At 49.8% G+C, this 23,129-nt stretch overlaps 1 protein-coding gene across 3 annotated transcripts in view; it reads left to right on the forward strand.

Annotated features, from left to right (window-relative positions):
• RAI2 (retinoic acid induced 2) overlaps positions 1-23,129 on the forward strand; it is a 60,776-nt gene that overhangs the window by 32,896 nt on the left and 4,751 nt on the right. The window lies entirely within an intron of this gene.

The following is a 23,129-nucleotide window of genomic DNA, read 5'->3' on the forward strand; positions in this document are numbered from 1 at the left end:
TGTTGCCAAATGTCCCCTTTGCAGCAGGGACAGAATTGCACCAGTTGAGAGCTATGGTAGCAACAGGAAAGGAAGGAGAGATCTGTGGCTGGGGGAGGAGCCCTGGGTTGGAAATGCTGGCGGGACCCCCACAGTCCCCACTCCCCCCACCCTCCCTCAGGCCCATTGAGTGTGAGTCTTCACCACCTGGGGTTCCTTTAAGGAGTAAGGCCCCAGCTTTCCCATTTACCCTGTTTTCATGCCACCTCCCTCCGCCTGTCCTCAGTGTGCAGTGCCGTGGCCTCATTCGGACCCCAGCTCTGCCACCGAGTAGCAAGTCGCCCGTTCTTTTCATGCTTCGGTTTATTCATCTGTAAAGTAGCGATACTAATAGCATCTCCCTTGCAGGGTTGTTTGTGAGGATTGAATATTTATAAACATTTGAAAGGCTACCAGCACATGACAAGTACTTCGTAGAAGTGTTTTGTAAATAAAACGTAAATAATCTGGATGAAGAACCTCTGTTAATACAGCCATTCACCAGATGTTATTGGGTGCTGACCAAAGCCCCATCCCTACCTTCCAGGGGCTCGGAGTTTGGCCACGAGCCAACAGGAACTTAGGTGTGTAAGTTAGTAGGGACATTAGTAAGGAGCAGTGTCCTGGCCGGGCCCTCATACATGGTCCCAGAGGAGCAGACACACCATCCAACCTTAGTGCCACATGCAGTGCTTTCTTACTCGTCATCAGTTGAAGGCGACTTCACCTTGCCATCAACTCAACATTCCGCCTGACAGTGACTCAACCCTATATAACCTCAGCTATGGCCAAAATCAATGGAACCCATCATCCAAAATTTGGAGGCACCTCTGAGAGGAGTTTGAGGTATACTGGTCTTTGAGTACCAGTATACTTGGAGGAACCCTGCCCTTCCTTCCTTCCTTCCTTCCTTCCCTCCCTCCCTCCTTCCTTCCTTCCTTTTCTTCTTTCCTCCCTCTTTCCCTCTTTCTTCCTTTCCCTCCCTCCCTCCCTTCTGTTCTCCCTTCCTTCTTACAAATGAATATTCATAGAGCACTGTCTGTGGACTGAGCATTATTCCAGTTGTTGGGGATACTGCAATGAACATGGCAGAGGAGGAGTTTACATTCCAGGCAGGATGGAGGGAACAGACTATAAACAATAAACAAGAGGGGAAAAAAGATAATTTGCAAATGGGATAGATGCTGAAAGAAAGACACACAGAGATTGATGTGAGGGAGAATCACTGGATGGAGGCGGGGGCTTATGGATGGTCATGGAATCTTCCCTAAGGAGGCTATTTTGAGTTGAGACTCAAAGGCTGAGAAGGAACCAGCCGCGGGAAGGTCGTTCCAAGCTGGGGAAAAGGCCAGTGCAAAGGCCCTGAGGCAGGAAAGAGCTTAGTTCCTTCTGGGACAAGAAGTATTCTGTTGGAGGAGGAAAGTGGTAGGAGACAGGATTGGAAAGGGTTAAAGTGGGACCAGGTCAGAAGGGGGCTTTGTAGGGCTTGGCTTTTACTTTAAAGTATGATGAGCAGCCATTGGCGAGTTTTATGCAGCTGAGTAAAACAATCTGTGTAATGTTTGAAATGAAGGAAGGAGTGGTCAGCTGTGTGGAATGCTGCTGGGATGAGTAAGATGAGGGCCGAGAGACTCTCCGCGTGGATCTGGCTGCGTGGGGGTCAGCGTGCCCCCCGCGAGAGCAGCTGCCGTGAAGGCGTGTGCAGCAGCTGCGCCCCCTGTCTTTTGGTTTTAGAACACACGATCTTACCAAGTAATAGGCATTTTCATTTGAAGGGATCAATGATCCGATCACATTTCTTCACACTGCTTTGTGGGTCTTCAGGGAATTACTTGGTGTTATTCTCTCTTCAGTGAAAGACTTACTGCACTGGTCACAGTGATGGTGGTGGCGGCGATGTCCTCCACCACTGTGTGCCCACCATCAATCGCTTTGGTGATTTTCCAGCTGTGGGACAGTGCCAGCCCCATCACAACAGCCTGTGAGCCATGCAGAGGGGCGACCCCAGCCTCCTCTGTGCCCTGTTCTGATGGCTGTCCTCTCTGTGGCCTTGCACTTCCAAAGTCCACCCATCTCCTTAACCTTGCCTGCACTTTTAAGCCCCAGAATGGCAGAAAATCCCTCAGAGTAAATCCTTAAAGAGGCATTTGACAAAGCATATATAAACTTACACTTGGTGAAAAGTGACTGTAGAAAAAAGTATGTTTAGCACAAGCTTAAATATTACCGTGCTTTTTATGCGGTCTCCCACGGCATTTTGGAACCCTGACATTTTTCCTGACTGATCATTCCCTTTGATTTTTTTTTTTTTTTTTTCCTACACTGCTTTGATTTTGTAACACAAGAATAGTATTTTTTCTGGACTAAGTGGTCTTACCCAGGGAATGTTTTAAAATGTAAAGATGATTCTATTTTCTCTTAAGTACCAAGAAGTCCAGACACATACAAACACATTTAAAAGCTTCAGATGAGGTAGTTTGACTAATTTTTAAAGGCATATCGGAAAAATTTGCTCCCCTAATTCCAGCCCCTAGTTCGGAGTCCCATTGTTTTTATGCTGCCGCGTGCACAGTGAAGCAGGTCCCCCATCACCTGCGTGGTAGAGACCCTGTCCTGAGAGGCAAGCCTTGGTTCTTGACAAATGGATTCGCCCTAATGTATTGTGTCTTCAAGATGGACTCAAAGGCGAATCCATCCCATTTTCAGAAAGGGAAGGTTTTTAACTCCCTCGTGTTCAGTGTGTTGGACAAAGCTCCAAAATGCTAGCACCTTTGTTCTTACCGGCTGGCAGGATTGGATCTGGTCATTAACCACATGGGGGCACATTTTGCAGTTAACTCCTTCTGAGGAGGTGGGGGCCGAAAGAGGGCTGCTCTGCTCAAAACCTGACATTAGGCATCAGGCACTGCCTTATTGTGGCTTTGTAATGCCTTAGGTGCTGGCTGGCAGGACCTGTGCTGTAATCTTGCTCCTATCTAGAAGAGTGTCCTTTGTGCCTCCACCACTGAACTCTGGGGTCTAAGATGAGTTCGCATCTGAAAGTGTGCAAATCCCGAACCCTAAAGAAAGAAAACCAAATATCGGCCTTGTCGGAGGGTACCCTCCTCCCACCTCCCCATGCCAGTGGGGTCCCAAGGTCACGGTCACCCTGGAGAGTCCAGTCTTTCGCTTCTTTTGCCCACCGATCTCTCTTCGATCAGAACTGCACGCACTTGGGAGAAAATCCAGCCAGGGCCTGCATTGTCTTGGGGTGATTCCAAGCAGTAGATTTTCTGGGTCAGTGGGTATGAATGCTTTTAAATTGCCCTTCAGAGATTTTTTTTTAACTAATTTTACTTCCATATCAGCAGACATTTGCTATGGTGCTGTTTTTACTCATCCATCCATCCATCTCTCCATCCATCCATTCATTTATCTATTCATTCACTTACTGATTCAGTGCCGAGACTGTATCCCAGGCACTGTGGACCCATACACAAATACTAATCAATTCCTGCCCCCAATGGGGCTCGGTGGGTTTTCTCTGTCTCCGTGGAAAGAATTGAGGCTGTGTGTTTGGGCCTCTTGAGGACGGACCAGGATAAGCCCTCATTCGTGTTGGGAGGAAGGGGATCCAGACCTGGAGGTGGGGTTCTCAGCCCTGGCTGCACACTGGAATCACCTGAGGAACTCTAGCAAGTCCTAATGCCCAAGCCAACTGTGGAAGATTCTAATTTTACTGGTCTAGGTGTGGCCTGGGGATCCAGATCTTTCAAAGCTGTGCAGCCTGAGTTGATTGTCCCTCCACAACCCTTTATCCTGGGGAGTCTGGCCTAATGAAAACCCTCCATCAGGTCCCCAACTGCCTCTGCTCTTGACCTTATACTTGTCACTTCAGATTTGATGGCAGTTACTGTCCCCCTGCACATTTTGGCCACCATGGGCCATGGAAGGCCAGTACCCTGCCAGGCTTAAAACTGCTGAGAAGAAAAGCCACCTCTTTTTCATCTTATTTATTATTTATAGTATAAAATGAAATTCTGACCTTATTTATTTAGCCTTCCACAGTGAGGGTCCTTTGGCTCCCTATCTTTTATTTTAAGATTTTTAAATTTTTTTTTTTTTTTTTTTTTTTTTTTTGTGAGCGAGATAGAGGGCAGGAGCAGGGGGAAGGGCAGAGGGAGAGGGAGAGGGAGAAGCGGACTCTCTGCTGAGCAAGGAGCCCGACACGGGGCTAAATCCCAGGACCCTGAGATCATGACCTGAGCCGAAGGCAGCCGCTTAAATGACTGAGCCACCCAGGCGCCCCTCCCTGTCTTTATCAGTAATAATTGCCAACCCCTGTTGAGGGCTTACTGTTTGCCAGGAGCTATTCTAAATGTCTTGCATGGTAGCACTTACCCCCTTTGACAAACAACGCTGAGGCATAAATACTGTTAGCATCCGCATTGCGCAGATGAGGACACTGAGACAGAGAGAGATTAAGAAACTTGCTCCTGCCCCAGGCGGGTCCATGGGGCATCTCCGCCCTATTTCGTCAAGTAGGGCTCCTCTCTACAAGTCAGGAGGGTTTGGATTTGCTGGGCCTCCGCGCTGTGTTCTCTTTCTCATATGAGAAGTAGGGCGGATGAGTGAGGGTACACCTGCGAGGTCTGCCAGCGTCCCGACGCTTTCCCAATGGCGAGGAGCAGCTTGGGACAGAGGGCTTAGCAAGGAGTCATCCACCGGCTTCTCAGCCAACAGTTTGAGTCACTTCGGTTGCATCCACTGGGCAGAGCTGCTTTGGTCTGGTGAGACGTAGCTGAAGTAACTGAAAGCAGATGGTTCTTACCTGCGCCAAGCACTGCCATTAGCGCTCTCCGTCTGCATACTTTCAGAATTGTCCTCCCGGCCGAGAGAAGCCTGGGGGGGATTCAGAAACAGCCAGAATTCATCTCTTTGAAAATACGTAGAACTTCTCATCTGCTTATTCTCCTGGGGGAGGTCAGAGGCTCTCGGAAGTCAGTAATTGTGAGCTCTTGAGTCATCATTTCTGTAGTTGTAACAGAGCCCAGTGTGGGGACGCGAGATGGAAACAGCACGTGGGTCTGTTGCCATAGACAAGGCGCAGAGTGGAGCGGCTGAAATCTCCTCCTGGAAGGAAGGGATTAGCCGGTCAAAGTGGAAAACAGATTTGAGAAATCCATTTACCCTGAAGGTTTAGTAGGGAATGCAGGTCAGACTTACTGTAATGTCTTTAGTCATGGCTCTGTCTCCTGGTTTTATCTTGGACCGGGCTCAGAGTTTCAAAAGAAAGGGGGAATATGAGCCTTTAAACCCTGGCCTTAATATTTCCATCCACGTTATTAGGAATAAAAATTCTTGTCATTTATCGAACTGAAGGGATGGCATTAAAATATGTGTAAAATTGGGGTGCCTGGGTGGCTCAGTCGTTAAGCGTCTGCCTCCGGCTCAGGTCATGATCCCAGGGTCCTGGGATCGAGCCCTGCATCGGGCTCCCTGCTCAGCGGGAAGCCTGCTTCTCCCTCTCCCGCTCCCCCTGCTTGTGTTCCTGCTCTCTCTCTCTCTCTCTCTCTCTCTGTGAAATAAATAAATAAAATCTTTTAAAAAATGTGTAAAATTATTAATTTACTACTTGTGTATTTCTCAGTTGTTTGTAGGTTATTAAGAAAAATTCTTGCTTCTGTATATATGATCATAGAGCCCGGCTTAAATTTCAAAGAACATCACTAGCATATTCTTGATTTTTCTCTTGAGAATAAATATCACCTATGATAAGAAAAGAACTTGGAAATATTCCCATGGATTTTGACATCATCCTGGGCCATAAAAGAATGTCAGAATCCTAATTAGTCTTCAAATAATCTTTTTTGTGGCAAAGAACTTCTGCTTGGAAGAACGCCATTTCAATATACTATTTGTCACCTCATTACCTGAAAGCCACTTGGAGACATTTTGTGGAATTCAAACCATTTGAAGGCCTAGAGGGCCAAGACATCGTCACGGAAGATGCACACAGCCTTGAACAGAGAAGACAGAATTCTAACTGTAATCTTGCCCCTGCCTAGATGTGTGGCCTGAGGCAAGCACCTATTGTGAACCTCTGTTTCCTCATCTGTAAAATGTGTTGCACTAGGTAGTCTTTGTAAAATGAAAATTAGAAGGCTGTGTGTGATCTAGTCCCTTGCTTTTCTTTCCTACGCTCAAACTTGCTTCCTGCCTCCTTTTAACGCACACGCAGGCACGCACACTCACCCATGCACGCGCACAGGTCTTCTTGGAACACTGGAATGTGATATACCGTGGTGCGTCTGTCTTCCAGGGCTTTACTCAAGTGACTCCACCTCAGAGAGCTTTTCCCCAATTGCCCTCCCTGAAGTAGTCTCTTCCCCACCTCATTTCCCCTTGTCACTTACCCTGATTTACTTTCTTCGTAGTGCTTAGCACCGTCAGAAGGTATAAGACACTAGGATGCTGGTGCACGGGTAGATAGATGAAGCAACTACTGGAATACAATAGAAAGTCCAACAGACCCACATGTCGGGTTGGGTGATGTCTTCATGGGTATTTATTTTGTTATTTTAAATCGTATAATCTTAAAACAGTTTTCAAAATAAAATTTTGAAAAAAGCGAGCCATGCATGGACTAGTGTCGTGAACCGAAGATTATGATTATACCCATTCTGTGCACTCAAGATCCAGAAATTTTACAGTGAACGCTAACTCAGCTGGAGGGGACTCCCACTCCAGCTGGGAGATCGGCATAGATGACCAGAAAGACCCCTGGAGCCCAGACAAGATTCTAGGTTGAGCGTTCACTGGCTATCAGGCAGTTTGTATTTCACCGGCAGTGGGCGCCCCACCCCCACCCCATTTCACAGGCCAGGGAACCTCAGCTCAGAGAAGCCGAGTCCCTTTTCCAAGGCCACACAGTCCTGAAGGGGCAGAGCAGGGATCTGGGGCAGGCCTGATTCACGAGCCCGAGCCTGTGTCCGAACACCGGAGAGCCTCCCTGGGCTGTTGGAGGGCTGAACACAGCGAATGGGAGTGTTGCCACAGTCTCTTACTAGGGAGATAGAAGACTCCTCTCCACCAGGCAAAACAGGAGATCTTTGCCCTTAAGGAACTTCCGATTTCTGCTCCCGCAGGGATTTTTCTGGGTGCCCCACCCCAGGGACCCGCAGAGGAAGCCTCAGTAGCAGCATTTTGAGGCCTCCCCCACAGGGCCCCTCAGTTGGGAGCAGTTGTCCAAAGACCAACAGGTTTTGGCTTTTGCTCGCCTTGAAGCTCCCTCCCCTTTCCCAAACGCAAAAATATTGGCATTTCCTGGAAAGTGGTTTTGGCGCAAAGCCTGATAGCTATCCCACACTCTTGGGCCAGTTTGCCTTGGGGCCTCTGTTCTTTTATTTCATTGAGCATTTGTTTGGGAGCTGATGGTCACAGTGCTCACACACAGGACCACTTTGGCTGGTGGTTTTTCCTTTTTGTAGTTTGATAGTCTTTTCAGTGTTTTTTTCCTTAAATCAAGGGTAATTAAATCAAATGATTCTTAAGTGGTCGAATGATTCAGTTTTGAGAATTTGGTGTACCTGTGTAATCACTGAAAGAGGCCATAAAATATTCCTGTCACCCCAGAAAAGTCCTTGCCCCTCCCCCTTCCCCATAGCAACCACTGATTTCTAGCATACATTTTGGGGGCCTGTTTTTGGATATTGTGTCAATGAAATCTTAGAGCATGTACACTTTTGTATCGGGCTTCTTTCACTCAACACCGTGTTTCTGAGACTTACTGATGTTGTTGAATGTGACAGGAGTTCACTGCTTTTCATTGCTGAGTAGAAGTCCACCGTGTGGCTGTTGCACACTGTGTTTATCCACTCATCTGTTGACAGACCGTGCCTTTGAGTTTCCAGTCCATGCCTTTTATGACCAGATATCTGTGTACAACTCTTCTTGTGAATATATGTTGTCATTTCTTTTTTTTTATTTAAAGGTTTTATTTATTTATTTGACGGAGAGAGAGCACAAGCAGGGGGAGCGGCAGGCAGAGGGAGAGGGAGAAACAGACTCCCTGCTGAGCAGGGAGCCCGATGTGGGGCTCGATCCCAGGACCCTGGGATCATGACCTGAGCCAAAGGCAGACACTTAACGACTGAGCCACCCAGGCGCCCCTGTGTTTTCATTTCTTTGGGGAGGATACCTAAGATTGGAATTGATGAGCCAGAGGGTGGACAGTTGTTTAACTTCATTGGAAACTGCCAGACGGTTCTCCAAAGTGGCTGTACCATTCCACCAGCAGTGTATGAGCGTTCCAGTTGCTCCACGTTTTGGTGTTGGTCTTTTTTTTTTTTTTTTAAAGATTTTATTTATTTATTTGACAGAGAGAGACACAGCGAGAGAGGGAACACAAGCAGGGGGAGTGGGAGAGGGAGAAGCAGGCCTCCTGTGGAGCAGGGAGCCCGATGCGGGGCTCGATCCCAGGACCCTGAGATCATGACCTGAGCTGAAGGCAGACGCTTAACGACTGAGCCACCCAGGCGCCCCTTGGTGTTGGTCTTTTTTATTTTAGTTGTTCTAATGGATGTGATATGATCCCTTAGGTTTTTTTATTTTAAAGGACAATTTTAAGAATTTTCAAGCATGTCAGTCAGTGCTGGCTCAGACACCAAGAAGGTCCTGTAGAGGGGAAGCCAAGCGTTGCATTTTTATGGACAGGAGGTTTCTGCTCATCATCCCTGTCCCTGAAGCACAGTCTCCAGCCCTGAGGACATTGTCTGCGGGCTGCCACGGGGCAGGCTGGAGGCCAGAGCCCCCAGAGAGGCGAGGCCGGGCAGAAGGAGGCAGGCAAGAGAGCCAGAGCGGAGAAGGGAGGGGCCCTTACACAGAGAGCTCAGAGCCCCACCGTGACAGCCCTAGGACCCGCCTCCGTGCAAATTGTGCTCTGCATCCGCGGGGGAGAAACTAACATGTAAGTAGCCAGCAGGCACAGCCCAGTTTCCTAAGCCTGTTCTAGGGAGTCCCAGCTGCTTGTCTTTTCCGCTGCTGTGACCACACATGGTATGAAAGCTCCACTCGATGCAGATATGACAATGTTTCCAAGGCAGAATTTTGGCAAGGCAACTGGAAAGCCTCCAAAACCAATTGCCAGGCATGGGGCCAGCTTGGTGGGAAGCATCAGAACCATCCCGGGGGTGCTGGCTAGGGGCTTTCCTGGCTCCGCCAGCCCTATGCACACAAGGTAGGGAGCACCTCTAAAATGTGTTCACTATTCCGTATATCTCAAATGTCACTATTTAACCCATTTCTTACCGTCCTCATGCTAATTAGCACGCTCCCCATTTTACCACCTGTGAGTTCTAATATTCCCTGTGCTCTGTAGCCAAGCCTCAAGTATTGATGGAGATGAAGAGATACCCGAAACTCCGGTAGCACTCTGGGAACGGGTCTTGCTGATTCGAACTCAAGTTGACACACATCCTCCTCCCCGCCACACCCCCCCCCGCCCCTAGATGTGTGGGCTTGATGACAATGCTGGTTGACAGGGTTAGGGTCTCACCTGAGTCTTGGACAGGAAATGTCTCTTCTGTGTGGAAAGTGTTGTGATCAGTTCACTCCAAAGTGGCAATGTCCCCAAGTCTTTAGACAGATCAGTATTTTGGAGATGAACCCAGAAAGAGATCAGTAATGTTGAACACAAGGCACGAGCTTGCTAGCAGTGAAACTTCAGCGGTCGGTAGAGGGGAGGATACTATCGAGTGGGCAGTCTTTGCCTAGAAAATCAATTATGGAGGGCACGAAGGGAAAGCTGGCCCAGACCCTCGAGCCACAGATGATGAGCTCCCCTAAAGGAAAATGCACAGGGACCTGTCCAATAAAGAATCTGGTGTGACTGGGGAAATGGCAGAAATCCCAGGCCTTCCTGCTCCACAAACCAACAAAACATCCACGGGTACAAAGAGAGAAGGGGTGTTGTGGCGCTAGCAGTTTCCTCTGGCCAGATGCCAGGTACACCAGCTTCCCAGGTCTCTTTGCCTGTGTGGTGCCGGGGCCCTGCTTCGTCTCCCTCCCGCGCCCACCCCCACTCACACGGACCAGGGCCGCCTGTGGGGCTCCGGGGACGAAGGCTGCTGAAAGGCCTGCTCCTCTTGCTCTGTGAAGGCAGCTTCACCCGCCTGCTCTCTCTCAACCCTGCCAGCTCTGGGAATGCCTATGAAACGGACTCTTTCAGGAGATACTTATGCAGGAGCCAAGCAAAAAATTGTCCGGAACCCACGTTAATAAATTGATTCAAGTCAGAAAGAACAGCCAAAGGTGTCGGTGCTTTTAGTGCAGAAAAGGTGGCACGGGGAAGCTCAGAACTGGGCTACTCTTGCAGCTCTGGTTTTCAGCTCGTGGGGCTCAGGGTATTCTATGGCTGCAAGTCAGTCTGTCCCTAGCACTCGCTGTGCGGAGTGGGTCCCAGGAAGCATTGACAGTGTCAATTAGAGTAATGCTAGCTGCTGTTTCAAATAAGTTGGAAGTGTGTTATGGCTCAAGCACACTATAAGTTTATTCCTTGTTTACAAAAACCCCAAAACGGGTGTTCCTGATGGCAGGTGGCCCTCCTGCAAACTATGATTCAGGCGTGCAGGCCCTTCTGTCTTGTGGCTCCACTATGTCCAACAGGTAGCTTCCAAGATGTCCCTGTGCATCAAGTTCAGGTAAGAAGGAGGAGATTGGAGCACCATGTACGGAAGGTTCGTAGGAGCCAGCCCTGGAAGTGGTGCACATCACCTCCACTCACATTCTGTTGGGTAGAACTCAGGCACGTGGCCACCCCTAACTGCAGGGGAGGCTGGGAAATGTAGTCCAAGCAGAACAGGAAGTGGGTATGGTCAACAGCTGGCCCGTCAGCCAGGGATGAAGTATATTCCTGGGAAGGATGGGAACGAATCGCTGCCTGGGATGCATGCTTGTCCACAGGTGTAGGAAGGAAGAGTTAGGCCACAAAAGAAATGGGAGCTCCTGTGTCCTTCAGGGGCCAGCAGTGGCTGGCTGCAGTGGTATTGGTGGAGGGAGGAGCTCAGGGCTGGGCCCGCCCCAGGTGCAGGAGCAGGCCAAGGAATTCTAGGCTCTGGCCGGAGGTGAGAAGACACTTTCCCCTTCTCTCTCCCTTCCTGCCCTCCCTCAGCCCCATCTACCCCTACACATGATGCCAGGAACCTTTGCCCTCTCTTTTCCCGACCTCCCCCAGACGTGCCTTCTCTGTACTAAATGTTGTTCACGTTCTGGAAAGCTCTTGCCCTCCTTCCCATCAAAATAGTCGTTCCCTGGGGATTCACAGCTCAGTTTCTGGAAGAAAAAAAAAACCCAACGAACCAATTCACACCAAGGTGATACTGATCTGCTGGGGTTTCTGAGACACTGAGATGAGAAAGTGAGTGTAAAATACCTAGCAGGGTGCCTGGCACATAAGTAAATGCTTAGTAAATAGTTTATTAGTATCATGTTGTGAGCCTGCGCAGATGGGGCGAGGGTGGGGGTAGGAGGGGGAGAGAGAGACAGAGAGGCAGACAAAGGCAGAGAAGAGAAGGAACTGGCAAAGCCCTGCGAGTTAATCTCCTTCTCTTTCCTCCCAACGTAATGGTCTCCCTACTGAATCATGGCATTCTGTTCGTCAGGATCTGTGAAGACATCAAAACTGTGTGGGTTCAGTTGGCAGTCCTTTGGGGCATAAGGCAGCTTTTCACCCCCTGTGGAAGGGGCAGACTCCCTCTCCAGTTCACAGCATCCTGTCTCTCCCTGAAGCCCTCACCAGCCCTGGGCCCCAGCCCTGGCCAGGCCGCACACCCGTTTCCTCTTGTACCTTTCCTCCCGCATTTCTGGAACACCCCCCCCTCCACATACACACTCCATCCCATTCTCTCCTGTGTTGAGATCTGACCCGTGTGGCACCTCCAGCAATTAGGGTTTGATGACCGGCAGTCAGAGGTGGAACAGGTGAGGACCAAGTAGATTCCAGTGAATTCTGGTTGGAGAGTTACAGGGACAACAGGTGGCCTCATTCCTGCTCACCTGCTGTGCGGGGGCTGTGTGTGTCTGTGTGTGTCTGTGTGTGTAAACACATGCATTCCAGGAGAATTCTATTCCGGAAAGCAAATAGGAAATAACACCTATAATCTTCATCGTCAACTAGCCAGATGTTACACAGCAGCTTTTGCCTCTCCCATCCCAGCCTTGCATTGTTTATGCTCTATTAGCTTCAATGACAAGACTAGCTTTCAGAGAAATACGGTGAATTTCTAGGACTTCAAAAGGCTCACCAACGCTAAGATTCTGCAGTGGGTTGTTCTGCTCTTGAAAGAGCTCACCTCCAGGCAGAGGGATGCTTCTGGCCAAACAATTCCAGAAAGAAGGCTCCCTGTTTACAAGATGAGCATTCTCTACCCTGTTCTTCCCGCATTGTCTGTGCACTTCTCAGGTCAAGGCTGCTATTATTTTCATTTTTAGGTGGGATGCAGCTGATGAAGTGAAGTGGCGTTTGTTTGTTTATTGTTTTTTTGGTCCCCGAGTTGGAGCCCAAGATCACCAGAAGAGAAACTCCCTCTGTGACTCATCTCAGGAGCATCTAGCATTCCAGCCAGCACAAATATGATTAAAACAACTTCCCCTAGGGCCCCAGTTATAGTCTAGCAAAGGAACACATTAGCCAAGCTGACCATCTCTGGACCATTTTGCTTCTGGAACGAGAGCTGTCTGCGGCCTTCTTGTGTGCTAGGCTCTTTACGAGACCTCGAAGCGCACTTCTCGGGAGCTGATTCCTCTGTGGCTTGGAGACTGTCACCATAACACAGGGTCTTCTTAACAGGGTCATAGAGAGTGTCACCCATTGGGAAAACACCTGGCCGTGGTGGCTTGAATTGGTGACATTTGGGTCTTCACATAAGCGCTTTCCAGGGCATGGCTGGTGTAGCAGACATGGTTTGTCCCCCGCCCCCATGTCCCCTCCGATTGGCCTCTGTACCCCGAAGGCTGCTTACTGCAAACAGCTGTGACTCTCTTGAGGACATTCCCCGCCTCGGGAGCACACTAGGCCACCTGCCGGGCTAGTTCGAAGGGCCAGGGAATTAACACATCATCAAGGGAGCGGCCCTTGACCTGTGACGGATGGGGGTTGGTGAATAAACACCCCGACTCTGAGGCATGTGGTTTCCACTGCCTCCCAGCATCCCCCAGTGGAATCTAGTTGCCTGCAGTGGTAACTTAGCTGATAAATTGGCTTCCTTCTTTTCCATGTCTCACTGCTTCACTCCTCTACTGGTATTTTCTGGGATCTTCTCCCAAATAAACTACTTCCAGGCAAATCAGTCTGTTCGTGGGGCAGCGCAAAGTCAGACAGCTAGCCGGTTGGGTCCGTCAAAACCCAGCAGCCCTCTGCCCGCCGCCCCCCCCCCCCCATATCCATCACCACTGGTGACCGTCAGGAAGTTTCCACCGTGGCTGTGGCACTGAGGTAGCATGCTGTATGTGGGGACGAGGCCCTCTGAGAGCCCTGAACTGCTTCATGGAAACCTAGGAAGACAGGAACCAGACTTCCAAGAGGCAGCCAGTTCAGCAGCAGGGCCCCGTACCACAAAGTAAGGACAACTTTGGACGCTGCTAAAACCTCCGTATCCGGGAAGCACATACTCGTGAGGTTCTTGCAAGGGAACGATAAGTATTTGCCGATTGAGTCTATACAGGAATGAATAATTGACTCACATTCACTTCCTCTCTTAGTTCTGAGTGCTTAGAGGTTGAGGGCACGCCCCACCCCCTTTTTTGAACCTCAACTGCCTTCTAGTGGAGCCAGCAATCTTGGTCATAGTTGTAGGTTCTTGTTTCTTTGGAGAGATTTCAAGACGGGAAGATCCTTCCCCATGATTGGTATCTGAAACCCCTAGATTAGAGTTTTATTTCTTTATTCATAACTTTGTCCACTGATTGAATTATGTTCATTATACCAATAAAGGAAACATAATCCTTGAACCTAGGAGTCCTGGACCTCAGTGAGAATGACTTTATCAACTTCTTTCTGGAAAACCCAATTTTCCTGGGGGAAACCCGATTCTGACTCCCCAAGGAGGGATGAGGGGGTAGGCAAAAATGAAGATCAGGCATCAAAAGAGGATAAATCTTTGTTTTTTTCTAGAACTGACAGCCCAGCCAAGTCACAACTGAATGTGCTTGGTGGTTTTAAAAGCATGGGAGAAGATTTCCCCAAATTGGGGTCACCTTTCTTCTGTACCTTTAGTGCTGGTGAACAATTTCGTACCTTCCCCATATCCTCATCCTACTGAGAAACTCCAGTCCCACCTTTCCCTCCACCACGCTACACAGCGACCGAGCTGTTGTAACTTGAGGTGTCCCTTGGTGGCCAGACGGGTGCTTTTCCCCCAGCCTTACCCAGTCTCTTGGGGTCTCCTCCAGCTGAGCAACCCTTCTCTCATTTGGACTACACCTACTTTTAAATAGTCTCCCCCCTTCTTTCCTTTAACTCTTGCCCGATTATCTCAGAAAACCCCTTTACTTTCTCTCTCCCTCTTGTACTTACCCTCTTCCTCTGCCGTTCCACCCCTACTTTGTTTTTGTTCCTCCGGCGAGTGAGGAAATTACCCTAATGCAGTTGATAAGCTGGACAGGAGAGCCGCTCGGGCCCTTGTGCCAAGGAGAACGAAGGCTGTAGTAAACGCTCCTGAGTCCATATTCAAGATACCGAAGGCTCCGGCCAGCGCCTCTTCCTCCCCCAGCTTATCGGCCTGAACGAGCGCTAGATTTCTGTATTTCGTTGTTTTCCCATTGTCCTTCACTTTCAGTTGTACCACAGTGTTGCTTCCTATTTTCACTGCACCTGGTCGGCATTTCAGCTGTGGTGGGGGCCAAGGAAATTTTTGTGGCGACCTCGCCGTCAGGTGTTAACATTAGTTCTATGTCAAATGCCCTCCCAGTCCCTTGCAGCTGATTTAAAAGTAAATCTTTGAACAAACAGGGTTTTAACTAGGGAGCTTAATGTGCTCCCCACTGGGAGCATTTGTAATGCTAGTTAAGGCACTCAGAGGAAGGATGAGCAGTGGATCTGAAGATGATGACTGACACCGGTGAGAGGGTGACGATGATGGTGGTGGTGGTGATGATATCCAGCATGGTGCCAAGGACTTTACATGGACTGTTTCCTTCACTTGTGACCACCACCGCAGGTCTGTAAGCCCCATTTTGCAGAAGGGGAGGCTTCGAACTCACTTGCCCAAGGCTACACAGCTAGCAAAGCTAGGCAGAGCTGAAATTTGAACCTAGGCCTGTCTGAGTTCAAAGCTTGTACTTCTGACCACTCTCACGGGGGGCCCGGTGCCCAGGGTGAGGCTGGTACTCTTTCTATGCTGGTAGTTGGTGAGGGGCTCACATGCATTTGGAGAAGGGGAAAATCTGAACTCCAGTCCTTTGACTTCACAAATCTACACCCCTTCCTTCCAGTGACCCCTCAAAGGGTCTATTTCTGGCACACTAGTCTCTGGAAAATGTCTGGCTAATGACACAGGATTATAAACAGTCCTTTTCCCAGAACAAAAATTTAACCTTTGTATCTCAATCTAATTAGAAGTATTTTCTCTTCCAGAGGCAGGTTTTTCCCCCTCTTTGTTCCGTAGTGAAGAGGTTTCTTTATTGCCAAAAAAAAAAAAATCTCCAAACACCATAGCTTTTTAAGATGACAGACACTGGCCCAAGACCCTAGATGAGACCTGTGCTCCTGCACGAGGTGGCCTCTCAGACACCAGCACCTGAGGGTGTTTGGGGTTTTCTGTGTCCAGCTGAAGGCTGGGTGACCTTGACCAAATGCAGGGACAGACACTCCCTGACTCTCCCAGTCCACTGTCCAGGTGAGTGTCCCCTGCCCCCAACAGCAGTTCTTCAGGATTTTTCTCCCTGTGATTCCGAGGTTCACCGAGTCTTGAAGAGGTCGCTTCTTGCCTCGTAGTTTCTGGAAAACAAGCATCTCTTCTCTACTTTAGAGAGGCCCTTGCCTTAATATCTCTTCCCACTGCTGTCTCGGGACTGGAGTTCTTCCCATAGAGACTTACTCCTTTACCTCTGCAGGAAACGTGGGCCTTGAAAGAGCCCTGGTAGAAGCAGATAACCCTGGGAGAAGAGCAATTGGTTAATCCTTTGGGAATTGAGCTCCTAGAGAAGGCAACAAGCCAATGGAGAAAACAGTACTAGGGTAGAGGAATGGGAGATACATGCCTGGCACACAGTAGGAGCTCAGATAGTTTTTGAAAGAATAAATACATGAATGGAGGGGCACTGAGTTCCTCTTCTAGTCCTCACCCAGTCCTGCATGGCCCAAGGCTGCCACTGGTCCTTGTGGGCAGGCTAGAGGTCATTGGGAGTATGAAATGGGATCGTAAATGCAAAGATACCTAACGCCGTCCACCTGGGCAAGAAAGGAGGCTGGGCAACCCCATGGTGCCCTCGCCAGCCAGGCTCCCGGATCCATCTCTCTGGTGCTCTAGTGGAACCCCGCAAAGGCCATCGACCGAAAACCGGGCCTGTGAGTTGTTGGCTCTAGTCGTGAAGTTTTCCCTGTAATCTTCAGATTTGTCCAGCTTTAGTATTTCTCATTTCAACTGACTGTTTACGTGGCGAGGCCCAGCCTTAACCTGAGACCCCGCAGAGAGCACAGAGTGGGTATGTTCGGCATGGGGTAGGTTCTTTGCCAGCGCTGTGAAGTCTTCAACTCACAGACACTGCCTGACTATGGGCAGCTGAGTCCCAAGAGAGACAAAGCATGCTCTGACTGAAGCAGAAAAGAACTCCGTACCTTCTCCCTTCCCTTCAGCCTTCACGTCTTCCCTGGCCTGGTTCAAAGATGAACTGGAGGGGCGCCTGGGCGGCTCAGTTGGTTAAACATCTGATTCTTGATTTTGGCTCAGGTCATGGTCTCGGGGTCATGAGATCGAGCCCATGAGCAGGGGAGTCTGCTTCTTTCCCTCTCCCTCTGCCCCTCCCCCTGCTCGTACGTGCTCTCTCTCTCTCTCTCCTCTCTCTCTCTCCAATAAATAAATCTTTAAAAAAAAAAAAAGATGAACTGGAACTTCTCTCTTCACCATTCGTGGTCCCTCCCCCCAGGCCGTGCCCCTCATCCCCCCTGGGGCCTTTGCCGTTGGGAGGATGGGGAGTGAGTCTTCTCAGTGGCCCTTGGAGTGGCCCCAGAAAGACATACCCCCACCCCTTTGTGCACTTCCCTTCTTTCCAGTTCTTCTTCACACTTCCTGTCTTTCATGGCCCTGCAGCAGTTCCTAGAAGGCCAAGTTTGACTCCTTCCCATCAGGCACCACTCACTCGAGGGAGGACTGAGTTAACTTCCTCCCCACTATGAGAGCAGGGCAGTACCCCAAGTCATAAAAGAAGAAACTGTGTCCCAGGGACATAAAATGATTTTCCCACGGTCATGAAAAACTTGTGTGTGTGTGTGTGTGTGTGTCCTTTTAAAAAAGATTTTATTAATTTATTTGACAGAGAGAGCACAAGCAGGGGGAGCTGCAGAGGGAGAGGGAGAAGCAGACTCCCCGCTGAGCAGGGAGCCCGATGCGGGGCTCGATCCCAGGACCCCGAGATTATGACTTGAGCTGAAGGCAGGCACTTAACCGACTGAGCCACCCAGGCACCCCTGTGTGTCTATGTCTTGAATCTCATCTCTTCTATTTCAATAACTTGTTTATTAGGTACCATGGACTCAAGAGTTTACTCCATCTCTTTTCATCTAGCTCCTTACCTATCAAACTATATTTGACATTTTGATGGTTGAATCAGACCATCCCACAGACTTTGGTGTTCAGTGCTGGTTACGTTGGAGAGGTAGCAAGGGACCCCTTCGACTCAAGTGGACTTTGAAACCAAAGCAATGGGTGAAGGGCTGTGCTTTTGAAGGAGCACAGCTCTGGGAGTAGGTGTACTCTACAGCCTCTGAGCCTCACTCAACCTCTGAACCTCAGCTTCCTGCTTGGCAAAATGGAGAGGTAAACTGGGCCAGTGACCCCAAGACTTGTTCAGGCAAGGGGGACCCTGGAAGTTTTGCTGGGCCTTGAGAATGTCATCATCTCTCCTGCTGATTTGCAACATTTTCATACTTGTACTCCTACCAGAAAAAAAATTGCACACTTCCCCAACACACACACACACACACACACACACACAATTATATATCTTCCTGTATTGATTTATTACATATGCTGTAAAATAGAAAAATGGGAATAAAAAGGATGAGATGGCAAAATGAACATAAATGAGTTTTATGGTGACCTTACCTTGCTCCCAGGGAGACCTTGGAGTCCCCTGCTTGCTCCTCCTGACTCACCCACCTCTGCCATGTTTCACTGGCGTCACATCAGAGCTGAGATTTGCAGGCTGTGCTCTGCACAAGTGCCCACGGCCACTGCCCATCTAACTGAAGGGGAGACTCAGTCCTGGACCCTGAGGCCACCACTGTTTTCATAAATGAAGTGACATGTTGGGGAGCTCATTTCCAAAGCTCACCAGGGTGGTCATATTTCTTTTGGAGGGCTGTGTGGGTCTCTGGATAAGAAAGGCAGTCAGCTCTAAGGCGGGCAACTATTTTGTGTATTCTCTGTATTGTCACTAATTTGGGAACACATTCACGTGGTAATTATGTTCACAGCACCAGTAGATCGGCTCTGTGCTGGTGTTTAAAGCTCAGAAAATTGAATCACTGGGGCAAGTAACTAACAATTATTACACCCTATGGGGAGAGCAAAACCATTTTTTACCCAGCTGGAATTACTTCTTAGATATTTAGTGCATATCAGGTCCTGGATGGTGAAACCATATCCACGTTGTATTAAAGGACGAAAATTATGCATTGCTCATGTAATTCCAAGCAAGTGGCAGGTGATTTTTATACAGAAGTAAGTCAGTCACTGAGGGTGTAGTTGAAGTACTGGATCGAAAGCAGAAAATAAACTCAGAATAGAGAGTGCTTGGCAGGGCAGGCTTCTTAGCATAGGTTTCTGTGAAGTCAGTCTTGCAAGAGGGAGAGACATGTCACCTTCTCCCAGGGGCAGGGGAACTTGGGGAGACACTGTGAGAGCTGGGGAGAAGTTGAGGGAGCTTGGGCTGATGGCTTTAGTTTTTTCTGTGAAGCACGAAGCCAGATCAGTCACTAAGAAGATTGGCCGACAGCTGCCTTGTCTTCTGGCCTCTGGATTAAGAGTTCCCAACCTGACTGCACGTTAGAATCACCTAGGGAATTTTTTAAAACCCCAATGCCCCAGTTGTGCCCCGGACTAATTAAATCAGAGTCTTGGTGGGGGGTGGGACCCAGACGTCAGTAGTTTTTAAAAGCTCCCAAGTGATTCTAATGTGCAGCTAAGTTTGAGAACCAGCACTAAGCCAGCACTTGTCAGACTGTAACATGGTTGCCCTCAAACCTCCCGGGGGGAGTCTGTCAAGGTGCAGACTCTGATTCAGGAAGTCTGAGGTGGGGCCTAAGAGCCTGCATTTTTTAGCGAGCTCCCAGGAGATGCTGCTGCAGCTGCTTCAGGGACCCCACTTTGAGCAGCAAGGACATAGACGATCCAGATTTAACCTGAAATAATTGATAGCTGCCTACAGGCTCCAGAAAAATCAAAGCTGTCAATATTTTACAGTTGGAAAACACATATCTTAAGAGAATTATCAAGATATATTTTTTAAATGAATGTTTTAGAGGAAGAAATTTATTTTGATAGAAAAATCTAGATGAGGCTAATTTCAATGGAAGAAGAGAGCAGGTCACATCTGCCTGCTGTTGGGGCTAAAGGGGGCATACTCAGGAGCAGGGCCAGGGCCTGGGGGTGGAGTCTGCCCAGCCAGCCCAGGGTCACTAAGATCACGTCCCCTGAGGCTGGGCTTGCCTTCCGGTGACCTCAGACAGTGGTCCCTGGCTTGAGTTGCTTTGCTATGTTAAATAACCTCTGCTCCTCATACCCCGTACCCAGCTGTAAAGTGTTTGCTCAGGGGCACTGGGCTCTGCAGACCAGAGCCTTGTGATCATCTTGGTAGTTGTCTATGGTGAAAATGTTCTAAATTCACAAAATAAAATTAAGTCCCTCCCTAGAAGATGATCTGGCCTCTGAGAGGGACTGCTGGCATGCTCCAGGGTCTTTTCCAAATTCCCTGCTCAGACCCCAGACTGTACCCGAACTGGTCTTGAGGACTCTGTCTTGGGTCAGTGTGGAGTTCACAGCCACATTTTGGAGTTCCTTCAGTTTGCGTTGGCGCAGGCTCTTCAGGGGGCCCCACGGCATCATTTGGGGTGTGGCAGAGGGCACTAGGGCTGAGGGGATTGGGCTGTCTGGAAGTGTGAGAGTGTGTGTGTGTGTGTGTGTGTGTGTGTGTGTGAGAGAGAGAGAGAGATTGAGACTGAGTGATAAATGCCCATAATGAGGAAATTAGATGGACTCTAGGACCTGGAGACTAGTCTAAATTATCTGAGTGTTCAAGTGTTTTTGTTTTTTAAATTAAGCCATAAACAAATTCTCATTATATAAATGTCAATCTGTAAGGAGGCCCGTAGGGTGACACAAGGGCAACAATCTGGAAGCAGGAGGCCTGAGAGGCAGGCATGGCTTGCAGCAGCACCTGGTGGGGTGCAGATGTGGGGCGGGTCCCTAACTGACTGCCCGGGAGTAAGGCCTCGGGTCAGCTTCCTCCCGAATGTACCTCCTTAGAAGGAAAACAGCACACAGGCAGCTTCACTTCGCTTTTCTTTTCCTGGGAGTGCCAGAGAGACACAGGAACCCAGGGTGGACTCATTGTCATGCCGCTGGCTGGCGAAGGTGGCTCGCTGTTGTGTTACCCTCCATGGTGCCGCTGGGGCCTGACCCTCTGCTTCTGTCACAGCGAGAGCATGGGGACTTTTGTAAAAACTGGTCTTGGGCAAGTTTTGGTCAGACTTTCTGGGTCGCAGTTTCCTCATCTGTAAAAAGAGTCAGGAAGAGGATGGAGATGTGAGCTTGAACACCCCTGCTAGCCTTGACGTGCCGTGATTGTATACATGGGGAGCCTGCAACCAGAGGCTGGGCAGGAGAAACCAGACTCAGGGAGACCTAAATGCTCATTCATGCACCCCTTCACTCACAAAGCATTTCCTGAGCGCCTACTATTCACCAGATACAGAGAGAACAATGAGGCAGTCCTTCGCTCCTGAAGAAATGAGTGACTAGGCAGTCCAAGTATGAGGGGAGCTCAGGACCAGACAAGGGCAAGTTGGGGTCCTGTAGGACCTCAGTGAGGTGGGGGTGAGATCTCAGAGGATAAGACCCCAAGTGTGATGAATGAGCAGGAGTTGGCTGGGGGAGGGCAGAGGCTCAAGAGGGCTCCAGGCTGAGACACAGATCCTAGGGAGAACCTGCCTCTGGTACACTTAGATCTTGGTGATAGCTAGACGAGGGGTTCAGATAACCATTCTGTGACCCCACAGGTCTCTGAGCCTAACTACTGCCCCAGACAGCCTCTCCTCACCTCCTCATTAGCCCTGGGCCCTGAGACTTTTCCCCAGAGTCCCCATCTGGGGGGCACGTGGCCTGTACTGGGGTGGACCCCAACCCTCCAGCTCCAGCAGCTGGCCAAGGGCCAAGAGATTGAGAGCGACCCGCAGATCCAAACTGCCCACTTCCCATCTGGCCACACTGCATTTATGGACCCCCACCCCCCACCCCAACCCCGGTCATGATGGGCGTGGGCAAGACAGAGACCGATGGATGGCCTCATTTAAACCCATTTGCAAAAGATGTTTTGAAAAACCTGAACAAAATGTTGCCTGTCATCTCTGAAGAACTCCTGCCCTTCCACTTGAGCATCAGTTGGTGGCTTCTGTGATTCCTCTTGCTTTGAAGAGGTCCCTAGTGCGCCTGCCTCCCCCTCACTCATGCTGGGGTGGGGGGTAGAGACTTGCCCTTTGAACCCCCATCTCATGAGCTGGTTGGTCTTCACAGGGCATGGCTAGGGCCTCCCGCCCTGGCTCAGGCAGCAGCACCACCCTCTGTGCCCGCACTGTGGGTGCTTGGGGCTCCCAGCGGCTGACTCAGGGTTGGGGCACCCAGTGGCGGGATGAATGACAGGGGAGGGAGAGCAGAGAGAAAGAGAAGAACCTTCCTGGGAGGCAGGAGGGTACGTGATGAAGGCAGGGCTACCCGTTCCTTTGCCGGTGTAGCCAAATGCAAGCCGCATCTCAGCAGGCCAGTGGTGCTTGAGGGAAGGACTGGGGGTGCTCACGGGGCCTACTTCGGCTGAGTAGTCGGGGGAAGGGGTCCAAAGCTGTCATGTGGGAGGACGTGGAAGTGAGATTGGGCCCGTGCCTCCTTTCCCCTTTGCCCCAGCCCTGCTCCCAGAGACCTGAGTCCGCAGCAGGAGATCTAAAGGCCTCCCTGTAAGTCATAGGTGCTGAGTTGCCCTCCCACCCACAGGACATCTGTCTCAGGAAAGCCAAGGTGTAGAGGATGCCGACCTTCCTGCCCTCCAGTAACAGGGCTCTGGGCTGTATTCCCCAAAGTCAGGAACTCTGGTGGCCCTTCAGCTACTTCCCTGGTGAGGGGGACAGAGGAGGGCCCTGGTAGACAAAAGAGAATAAGCAAATAGTTCAATGATTTTCTGGAAAGGACCTGGCCACCACCACTCTGAGGAAATCTCATACTCAAGGGCTCTCTTTTACACAGCTCTGCGGACGCATGCGCTCGGTGTTGAAGGGAAGGCTGTAGAGGACTGCTCTTGCCAAGAAACCAAATGCATGAAGGAGGGTGGCCCTCACAGCTCCCACTGGGAGAAGAAGCCTGGGACTAACCCTGAACTCTAATCCCAGCCTCAGTGTCCCTTATCCTAGTCATCTAACATTCCTAGGGAATCGGTTTTCTCATCAGTAAAATGAGCATAATTATAGGACCCCTCTTATGGGGTTGTTCTGGAGATCGAGTGAAGTAATGCATGGAAAGTTCTCAGCATTCTTGGCAGAGGCCTGGCACATAGAAAATGCCCAGTGAGTTGTGGCTCTGGCCATCTGTGGAAGGAGCAGGAACCCTCTGTCCTGGCAAGGTGCCCTCCTCACGCTCTGAACAGGAAGGTTC

The sequence above is a fragment of the Halichoerus grypus genome, chromosome X (assembly GCF_964656455.1).
Source record: "Halichoerus grypus chromosome X, mHalGry1.hap1.1, whole genome shotgun sequence".
In the NCBI taxonomy this organism is placed as follows: domain Eukaryota; kingdom Metazoa; phylum Chordata; class Mammalia; order Carnivora; family Phocidae; genus Halichoerus; species Halichoerus grypus.